Genomic DNA, 10,601 nt, shown 5'->3' on the forward strand with positions numbered 1-10,601 from the left:
TTAAATGTTTGATCAATTAAAATTAAATATTTGATCAACTAAAACATGCTAGTTTCTTTCACATGGAAGCGTTTTTCAGATTCTATATAACTGACTTCTTCAGCTAAATCCAGACCTTTACAATATCCACAAAAACTTCATCTACATATTTCCAATCTACCCAGATAATTATTTAAAATATTTGTTCCTTGTCAATTATTTACACTTCCTATTAAATTATTTTATCATCATTTATTAAGTCATTCAATAAATATTTCCTGAGTGTTTCCTAAGTGCTTAATACTATTTTAAGTGCTGCAGGGATAGCAGTAAGATAAAGACAAAGTTTTCTGTTTTAATGGAACTTAAGGAAGGAGGCTTATAATTAAAACTAGAAAAAGAAGTAAAAAGTGTGTGAGAACAATAGGAACGTGAAGACAGAGTAGACAGAGGGGTAAGAAATTCACAGCCTCTTGGCCCTGGGACCAGTCTTGAGTTTGGGAAGGAACAGCAATGAAGGTCACAGACATACAGAGAGAGCAGAAAAGCAGGACATTAATGAAAAGGCAGCAAAGAAGTGTGACATACTGGGCTTTCTAAACCATGGAAAGATCTTGGCTTTTACTCAGATTCAGAATATAGCAAGAAACCACAGGAGAGGGCAGGCCAAGTTGTGACATAATCTAACCTACATCTTTAAAACAATCACTCTCATCACTGTGTTGAGAACAGACTGAAAAGTTTAAGCAATCCAGGCAAAAGTTACTATGGGTTTGGACCAGGTGATAGAAGCTTGTATGAAGTAGGCAGATTCTGAAATTGTATTTTCTTGGTAGAATTTTTTTTATTGGTAGGATGAAATATAAATTTCAGATTTAGAATCTGAAATTTATATAGAATCTGAAATTTATATTTTGAAATTTATATATTTATATTTTGAAATTTATATAGAATCTGAAATTTATATTTTGAAGCTAGAGTCCTATAATTTGCTGACAATTTGGATATGAGATCTAAGTACAGTCTATGTTCATGGGATTGAGTGGAGTGGCTTTTCACTGAAATGGGAAAAGTGCAGGAAGCAAGCCTTAGGTGGGAATCAGGAGTTGTATTGGGGATGTCAGACATTAACATCTAGAAAGTAACTAAATAATTGAAATTCCAAGCTTTGCAATACCCAGCAATGATCCTGTGACATTTACATAGCACCTTCATGTACCTATGGACATGGTTTTCTCCACCATATAAATGAAGTAGTGAAATTGATGACCATAGACTTAATGCATCTTTCATCTTATTAAATATCACAAAACTGTTCATCAGAGTGGTTCTATCAGTTTATGCTACTTCCGTCTATGTTTGAGTTTCCTTTGCTGGATTCCTTGGCAATTTTTTTTTATATCTGATAGGACCAGAATGACCTCTTATTATTGTTTTAACATTCCTTGTTTTAACATTCCTTCTAGTGATGAATCATCAAGTTAAATATATTGCCCTTTGGGTTTCTTCTGAATGGCCTGATCATTTCTTTGTCTACTTTTGTGTTTTTATTTGTTAATATTTTTCAAAGGGGAAAATTCACATTAAATCTTGGGTTCTTTTTTGTTTCTTAAAAAATAAGATGTGACACTAGTTGCCAATTTTTCATGAGGGAATGGCTCAGGTAAGCATATAATTATCATTTATCTCAGTCCCAGCCACTCTTATCCCACCCAACATCTAACTTGGATAAGGATGGGTCAGTTGAGAGACACAATGGTATAGCTGAAAAGTAAGAATCAGTACCGATATTCTCTGGAAATGTGAACCTACGTAATGCTGATGCATTAGACACCCAAAACAGGAGAGATGATTAAGAAAGAATAAACATTTAAGGCGAGGAAAAAGTAAAAAGCTACATTTGATTCACACATAAGACCCAGCTTATTTTATACACATGTTCTTGTTTTAGGTAATTTCAAAGTATGAAAATTCTGGGTTGTTTTTTTTAAAGCAAGTACAGAGAGGTACATCTTCTCCCTATTCCAACTAAGTAGTTCTGTAGGTGGACTTTATATCTCCCCAAATTCGCTTGTTTTCTTTTCTAGAGTAACTCCCCTAATGTGCTTAAAACATAAATTACTGTTCTGCCAACATACATTTCACAACCTGCCATTATAGCGCACTTTCGAAAAGCATCGAGCACATAAAGGAAATTACCTGTATACTTTGATTGTGACAACTTTTTCAGCTGATTAAAAAATAACACATTCATTAGCACTTGCCTTGCTGAAAAAGTCAGTGTGATGAGAACCCTGACAGAATAATAGAAAACTTAGAATCAGGAGGGAGGTGGAAAGTGTGAGGGGTTCTGACTGGAGAACCACACATGGCGATATTCTGGGGCATTTCTTCACTGATGAGGAGCTAGGACACAAGGCTGATCCCAGGGAAGTGAATTATTTCCTCCCGGCATTCTGTCTGCTCTTCTGATAGCTGCAACTACATAAATATTAATATCTGTTTTGGATAGCATAGCCTCGCTGACTATGCTCACTTCAGGCATGGATTGTACAGAAAAACAAGGCAATAATACATTATTAATTTCCTGATGTTCTTTATACAAAATAAACTTTAAAAATGAATCTTCCTAAACTTATTAATTTCTACTTTGATTGATGTTCTATTATTACTAGAACCAAGTAGGAAAACAAATCTAACTCCTAAATTCACACTAAATATTCTCATCACTAACTTTTTAATCGCTCCCACAAGGATTTACGGAGCACCTACTATATGCCAGGAACTAAAAATAAACCACCAAAAATCTCTACTTTGTAGTTTACGCTGTGCTCATCTGTTTTATTCAGCACCGTAAAGGAATATTCAGACCTATCCTCAGTTTTTGCTTGTGCAGCTCATTCTCAATCCTCCTGGAAGGTCACTGTTCTACCTTCCTTGCTCTTTCTTTGTGCTTGGTTCCAAGCAATGGCAGAATTAGGCAGCCACAGGAAGAGTGAAAAAATATTGGAGGGGTCAGCATATATATTCAATGAATACAAACATGGTAGGTCCATAAAGAAGAAAGGGAATTAAGTCAGAAATCATGCCTTTTTCTTTGTGAGAGCATCTCTGATCCAGCCTGTTCCTGACCTGGGCACCTATCCTAGCAACAATACTCACTTGTCAAAAGGTGCAACCTTATTAAATGTATCAGCAATATTACAAGATCAGATATTAGGTGGCTGGATTCTAAGTATTCATATCCATCTTCCAGAAAAGTATTTATAGAGGCATTTTCTAATTTTCCACATATTTTAGATTTATCCAGAACCTCTAAAGCATTGCTGGCCATTTTAACAGTCATATTTTACTTAGCATAAATCTACAGTAAGATTTGATGTTCACTGTTCAAAACAAATTCCTCTACTGCTTCCCTTAACTTTGTTTAATGCTTAAATAACTCAAAAAGGTTTTTTTTAAGATGAAAGGCAAATATTTTTGCACTCAACTATTTTCTGTGGAATATCATATCACAGAATATTAAAACCTCACTACAAAACCAAAGCTTGATTAATGTCTGACTCACCAAATTAAAGATTGTATAAAATCTAAAGATGTTAAGAAATCAAGCTTTGTTTCAACCTCCTACAATTTTCTAATACTGGATCTGAGAAAGAATTATCCTTTTCTATCAAATAATCAATACGCAAGCTTAAGTTGCCACAAAAGAGATAAATTTCTTTCATATCCTGTAGGAACCCTAAATGGTAGGATTTCATACTTAATTAAGGAAATATGTTCATCTATTGTAGTTTGATTTTATCCCACATAACAAATGTAGGCCCATTTCCTATCACGGTCCAAATATGGGCACTTTATTTTCTCCCAGGTAGATTTTAGAAAGATACACATTATGTTTGTGTTTTGTAATACTTTTCTACTGAGCCAAAGTTGCTTTAGGGCAGTAGCTTGCTGTTCATTTAATCTTCCTAACAGTGCCTCTCAAAATCAATAGAAAAGAAAAGGGAACTCTAAAGATAAGAAAATAGAATGATCAGAGGAAAGTAAAAAGAAACAGCAGACAATAAAACAATTATAAAGATTAGGAATAACAGCAATCGAGATACTGGCTTTGTGTTGAATTGGTACCTTGAGGGAAGAAGACACTAGAGCTGACAAGATGGCATACCAGTTCCTTAATGTAGTAGAGTTTAAAGTAAAAATTTGAGATTTCTGTTTTTCTCATCATATTTGATATCTGAAGATGGATTCCCAGGGTACAGTACCTAAAACATGGTAAATTATAAGCCTCATCTTTTTAAAAATATAGTTGAGCTTTTGATAAAAGTGTAGAAGTCATCAGAAACTAGAAGCTGTAAGGCATCACAAATCCAGAAAAATAAGTAAGTACTGGAACAGGTATGTATAATGGGGGTAGCTGACCTTTCTTTGTAGTCAAAAGTCTAGGTGTTGAAATTTGCTGTGTATGGGTAATAACAATCAAACCTCAGGGTAGTCAGACCAATCAAAAAGCAAAGTTCTCAGTGGTAATGAGTAGGGATATATAATTATTCAGTTTTGACTCTAGGTGAATCTACTAAATAAATAGATGGATGCAAGGATCAAAGGAAGCGAGGAAGGAAATTTCTATGATCAATGACTAGTTACATAACCATTCTAGTTCATTTCCCATATGAATTTAGAGCTAAAATTCATAGTAATTTTATTATGAAAAAATTACAAAGTTAATATTAGTTGTAAGTGATCTTAAAATACCTAGAGAATGACAATTAAGCTGACCTCATATTCATGATAGAAAGTGGAAGAAGTATTTCAAAATACTGCGAGGAAATAACTGCCACACTCAAATTGCATGACCAGAAAAAAATGATTGATAATTTTTACTCAGAATGAGAGCAAAGATGTTTTCAAACATTAGCAACAACAACAAAACTGAATTTTCCAATAACAAACCTTTGCTAAAAGAGCTTGCAAAATTGTATTTCAAGAAAAAGAACAAAGATGACCCTCGAAGAAATGCTGAAGTTCAAGAAAGAACGAAGGATAAATAAAAATGATTGTAAAACTAGACACTGAGTATTTCATAAGGATTGATGGTATCTAAATACGGACTTTAAAAATACGAGCTCAAGCTGCCTCCTGAGAAGGCTTATGAGATACAGCAACAATTTTATGAGGACCTAACAATTTAGACAGTGTTACCTGGGGATAGTAATAGATAAATAAAGCAATTTAACAAGAAAGAGAGCCCAGAAACAAGGACTGTATATGTAGAAACTTGGTGTGTCCAGAGATGTCATGGCCACCAGTAGGGAAAGAGGAAGTAACTAGTAAATTGGTTTTACAAATGGGAAAATAAAACAGAAAAGAAAGAAATAAGACCATGATTCAGACCATCTGTAAAATCCAATTCTAAATGGACCTAAATACGCAAAACAAAACTCCAAATGCTTCTCAGAGAATAGAAGAGAGTATCTGTAAGAACCTGATTCATTAGATTTCATTAAGATTTTTTTAAATATATGAAATATAAAGGAAAAGATTAAAAATGTGTGAAAATGTATAGAGAAATTTGATTTTCATCAGTAACATCATGGGGAAAAATAAAATATAATCCTCCAGTTGGGGAAAATTACAGATAAAAACACCCAACCATCAAAGGCTGGAATCCAGAATGTCACAATGACTCCTGTATATTAACAATAAAAAGTCAAACGGAGAGAAAAGACAAAGGACCAACTGCTGAAGAGGAGACATGAATGATCATAAGCAAACTAAAATATGCTTAACTTCATTACTCATTAAGGGGAAAAAAATAAAATCACAGTGAAATATAATTTATTTCCAAAAGATGAGCAGGGAAAAATTCTAGTCATAGCCAGAACTGTAGAAAATATGAAGGAAAAATTCTCAAAGTAGTCATATAAGTAAAAATCAACACACACTCTTTGAAAAAATGTCTATTATTTAATTCTTTGACCTCTCCAAGTTTCTTAGCAAAATATTCTATGAGAGATTTATATATCTGTACATGAAATTGCATTTTTATACTGTAATGTTCATATTAATGCCAAACACAAAACAACTAAAGATGACTTTTGTCCATCTATACATTGTGGTGTATTTGGTGGAATTTCTCATAGCATGAAAAGAAATTATTTGTAGCTGAATCCATCAGTAAGAAAGAATCTCAAAATTCACTGTTGAGCAAGAACAGCCACTGAGAAAAGAGAACATTCAGTTTGATAACTTTTACACAAGATTAAATATATGTGAAGCCAATTGTATTGTTTGCTGGTATATATTGATACTATAAAATAAATAAAAAACAATGAAACAATGCACTCAGGATATTCTATTTCTTTTTATTTTTTATTTTAAAGATAAAAAACTAACAAAACAGCAGCAATGAAGAAAAACTCAAAACAACACAAAAACAACAAAAAAGGTACATGACCTTAAAATAAAATGATAGGAGTTAACAATGGCTGCTACATTACATACTGTTATCTTCAACGATGTTGCTCAGTCTACCAGATGTAAGAATGTAAGATTGATCAAACAATCAAAGACAGTAACAAGTATTTAAAAAAAAAAAAAACATTGGAAATGATGCAGAGCTTCACCATACAAGATGGTAGGAGTTCAGCAATGGTTCCTATACTGCATATTGTTGTTTTCAGATCAGTCATACTAAGGATATTCTATTTCTTAGGAAGCCATGTAAACAGTAACATACATAAGTTAGCCTTTTGATAAATGTAACATTCATTTCATAGTGCCTTTATAGCGTGCATATGATTCTAAATTTAATATCTTCAGAGAGTCCCATGCCTAAGATCTACTTCTCCTGTAAACTTAGAGACACACGATAGAATAGGAAAGACACCTCCTCCCCTTCTACTCCTGCCCAGACACCTTAAAATTTCATCTTTTCCTGCTCAATGCAAGTTCAGTAAGCATACGGGGCTGCTAGACACTGCACCCATGATGAGAATCTGCACCCATGATGAGAATCTGCACCCCAGTGATTTGCCCGTAGTCACCCTCTCCTCCAGAGTCTGGGTGTGTTCTGTGCAAATATTAACAACCTCCTAAGTCTCACAACATTCATTTTAGAACCTCAGAACTTTAGAACCTACTGCATCCTGCTTCTTATTTTGGGCTTTTTTCCTCTTCTGGGGTAAATTTTCTACAGCGTCTCTTCTCCCAGCCCCATCACAACTATGACTTTGCACCAGAATACTCCTCAGCTTCTAAGCATGTCTGCCAATGTACATGTAGCTAGCTAATAGCATCAGTTTCACACAGTCAGACTTGGGCCTTGCAGGAAAACCCCACAAGGACAGTGCCTTTTTGCCTTAGAGATGTGGATGGCGGTCTAGAGTTTTTTCTATCAGAAAAATGATGTGTTTTTTTTCTATAGATTAGAAATTTTCCACTATTTTCCACTTCGTTTCAATACTGACATTGGATTGTTTACCAGTTCTTATGTGATTATTTTATATTTTTACTCTGATTCATGCTTGTTATAATTCTCAGAGGATTATCATAGCCACATCAAGTGGAATTAACCATAACTTCATGGCAGATGGTTGCAGTGCATATATAAAGGGCAAAAGGTACAAGAAAATATCCCAAAACCTCTCACCACATCTTCAAAAAGCATGAGCTGTGCACAAATTACAAGTGCTCATTTGAATATGGATGATTCACCACATCTGTGCTTCTGCAATCCCCTTTGCCCTTCAGATCATCCTGGGGTCTGACACCAGCGTCACTTGGCCTGCAATGACATGTTAGTCTTGTTGCTCTTCCAATTTATAAAATTATATTTGCTTTCTGAATTGTTCCCCACTGACAGTGGCTTCCAGATTTTTAGCTCACAGCCCTGTTTTGACTTTGATGCAGAGACTCATCGGTTTCCAAAAAGTGTTGAATATCACATAAATATTTAACAACAATAAAAAAGGAGTTTGGAGACTTTGAGGTTAAGTTGTTCCGGCATAGCTAAAAAGCACATTGTTGAAGATCGCTGACAAAATGTATAGAAAAGCAGAAGGGTAGGCTGCAGACATGTCCTGATTAAAATGTCTCTGCTTGGGTATAGACTCCATAAATGAATGTTGTTGAACCAACAATCTCTCCCTTTCAGAAATACAGGTCTTTAGCCATATACTGGCTCTTCTGCTAAATGAGGGCCAGTCATTCTTCTAATCATGTTATCCACCAATATGACAGTGCTGGTTGCAGTGAATACACGAAGGGTAAGGGCAAGTGAATACAGAAAGGGCAAGCTCTGATTACACTTATGTTTCAGTACAGAAAGAGAAACTCAGCTCTGGTTTTCAAAGACCTGGATCTGTCTTTAGCTACATTTTCTGTGTTCTTCAAAAATTTGGAATATTTCAGAGTAAGGAGGAATATCTGTTGTAGCATCCTCATTAGGGAGATATATCTGTTTACACTAGCTTTCCTCAACAAATATAAGAAGTGTATTAAAAATGCAAAATGTGATCTCGGTCTTTGCCTCTCATGCAAACTGCTAAATATTATCATCTATAATGCACAAGGGTTGGTAACTCTTTGCATATTTCCATTTTCTCATTACTTCCTTTCTCAAGCTCAGGAAATTAATTTGGCAAACAAATTTATCAAAGGCTTCAGGAGGTGTTTTCTTGCTCTTTGAGCCATTGCCCTGATCAGCATCAAATAAACAACAGAAAAACAGAATGGGGCTTGGTGGAACATTACTAATGTAAACAATCATCCATGCAGGTCCTCCTTTTCCCCTACATAGCCTTTGTCAAACCGTAAGATAGTTAACATTTCCCATTCCATGTAGCCTTGCCAATTGAATTATTTTTTTTCTTTTTAATTATAAAATAATTTTTGTTCTTCCTTGTGCATTTGGAAAATATATAAGAAAATTTTGAAATCATTAACTTCTCCTGAATAATATCTCATTTCCCAGAGACAAATAGATTAATAGATGTTGACCTCTCCTTCTCTCTCTCTCTCTGATTTTAGTTTACTTAATTTTGTTTTCAAAACAAAATTGCCTTGATATGTAAAAGATTGATATTATTTGTGATCTGACACACTGTTCTTCCTCTTGAATTTTAAAATTTGACTTTGCTGAAGGGAATTTCATTTTCTCTCATCTGCATTACAAACAGATCTCTTCTGTGCCTGGGTTAAGCATGAAATTAAGGTAATTAAAGATGAGTAATACTAAAAGTTCCCTGAGCAAAATCAAAGTACAAAAAAATTAGACTGTCGTGACTGAGGCAGCATTACTCACAAATCCTCTGGGATTTGTTCTTTTGTTTTGTTTTAATTTTTTCTCCGGTTTTCTTTTTTAGTGCAAGATTAGATCAGAGTTTGATGCGAAGTGACTGCTCCAAAAAGATTTAAGGAGGAAAGTTACTGTAGTGATCTTTCCTTCCTTCCTACAGACTAAAATGTCAATGGGTCAGGGATAGGCTGGTCATTATAATTTATAAATTCCCAACCTACTGTCAATGTCCTCAGCCACAAACCATCAAGAATACATGTGTATGACTGAGGATGTTCAATTTCCTATTCTTTGCAGTAAGGTAGAACACACAGCATGGAAAATTGTGGGCTACATCAGGATGAGGATGTTGGAAAGATAATGTTATAGAATTTGGGTTCATGTTGGTGAGATGGTCTAAGGAAGCAGAGTTTAATCTAGATTCAGTGTTCTTAGAAAGGAAGGCAACTGTATAGATATTTCATAGGTGGAACAATAATGTTTTTGTCTGTGCTGAGGAAAAAGTATGAAGTGGGCTTTCTCGTTTCCATTTTACCACTGTCTCTGTATAACTTTGACGGCAATTAGAAATTGTTTATCCCCAACAGGAGAGTAAAATGTCCTCGTTCTTAATGGCAGACCAGCCCCTCATAATATTGATGTCAACCTGTGGATGTCAGATGAATTCCTGATGTCAAGGGTTGCTTATATAGAGGTGAACCTGTGTATCATCTTTGAGATTATGTGTCCTTCTTTCAGAGGCTTCTATTCAATGATTATGTGAGATGGTTGGATAAGGGGCTGGATCCTTAAACCTAACTCAGGACAGGGTTATTTCAAGTTCAGAACTAACTAAAGGGCCACCTGTTGCCATGAAATAGTTCCTCTAGTTTTGCTCCACCGTCTGTTTAATTATGTGATTTTTTTAAATTGTCTTTCATACGTGTGGATCTATTCCCTAAAAAACTATAAAAGCAACATTAGTTTCTAAGTCTGCTTTCTGAGGGAGCTCGCCCTGCAACAGGTGGGGAAAAGCTATCATTAAGGGGTCTTAAGCAAGGAAGGAATATAGTGCATCAACACGAGTTTCCTGAACATAGGGAAACAACGAGGCGTTAAACAAAAAGGCGCATAAATTAACTTATTTCATCAGGGATTATTCTTGGAGGGCAAAGCAAACAGCTGTGAAAACATGTAGTGTTCACATTTTTGATAATGAATCATTTTTCTTCATTATTGGTCTCATGTTCATGCTTTTAGATTTTTTTCCTTTTTCTTTTAAAGAGAAAAAATGAAAAGAATGGTACAGAATATCAAAGCAAGATAATAGAAAATTAACAAT

Source organism: Chinchilla lanigera, unplaced genomic scaffold, assembly GCF_000276665.1.
Source record: "Chinchilla lanigera isolate Chin_1 unplaced genomic scaffold, ChiLan1.0 scaffold00031, whole genome shotgun sequence".
Classification (NCBI taxonomy): Eukaryota; Metazoa; Chordata; class Mammalia; order Rodentia; family Chinchillidae; genus Chinchilla; species Chinchilla lanigera.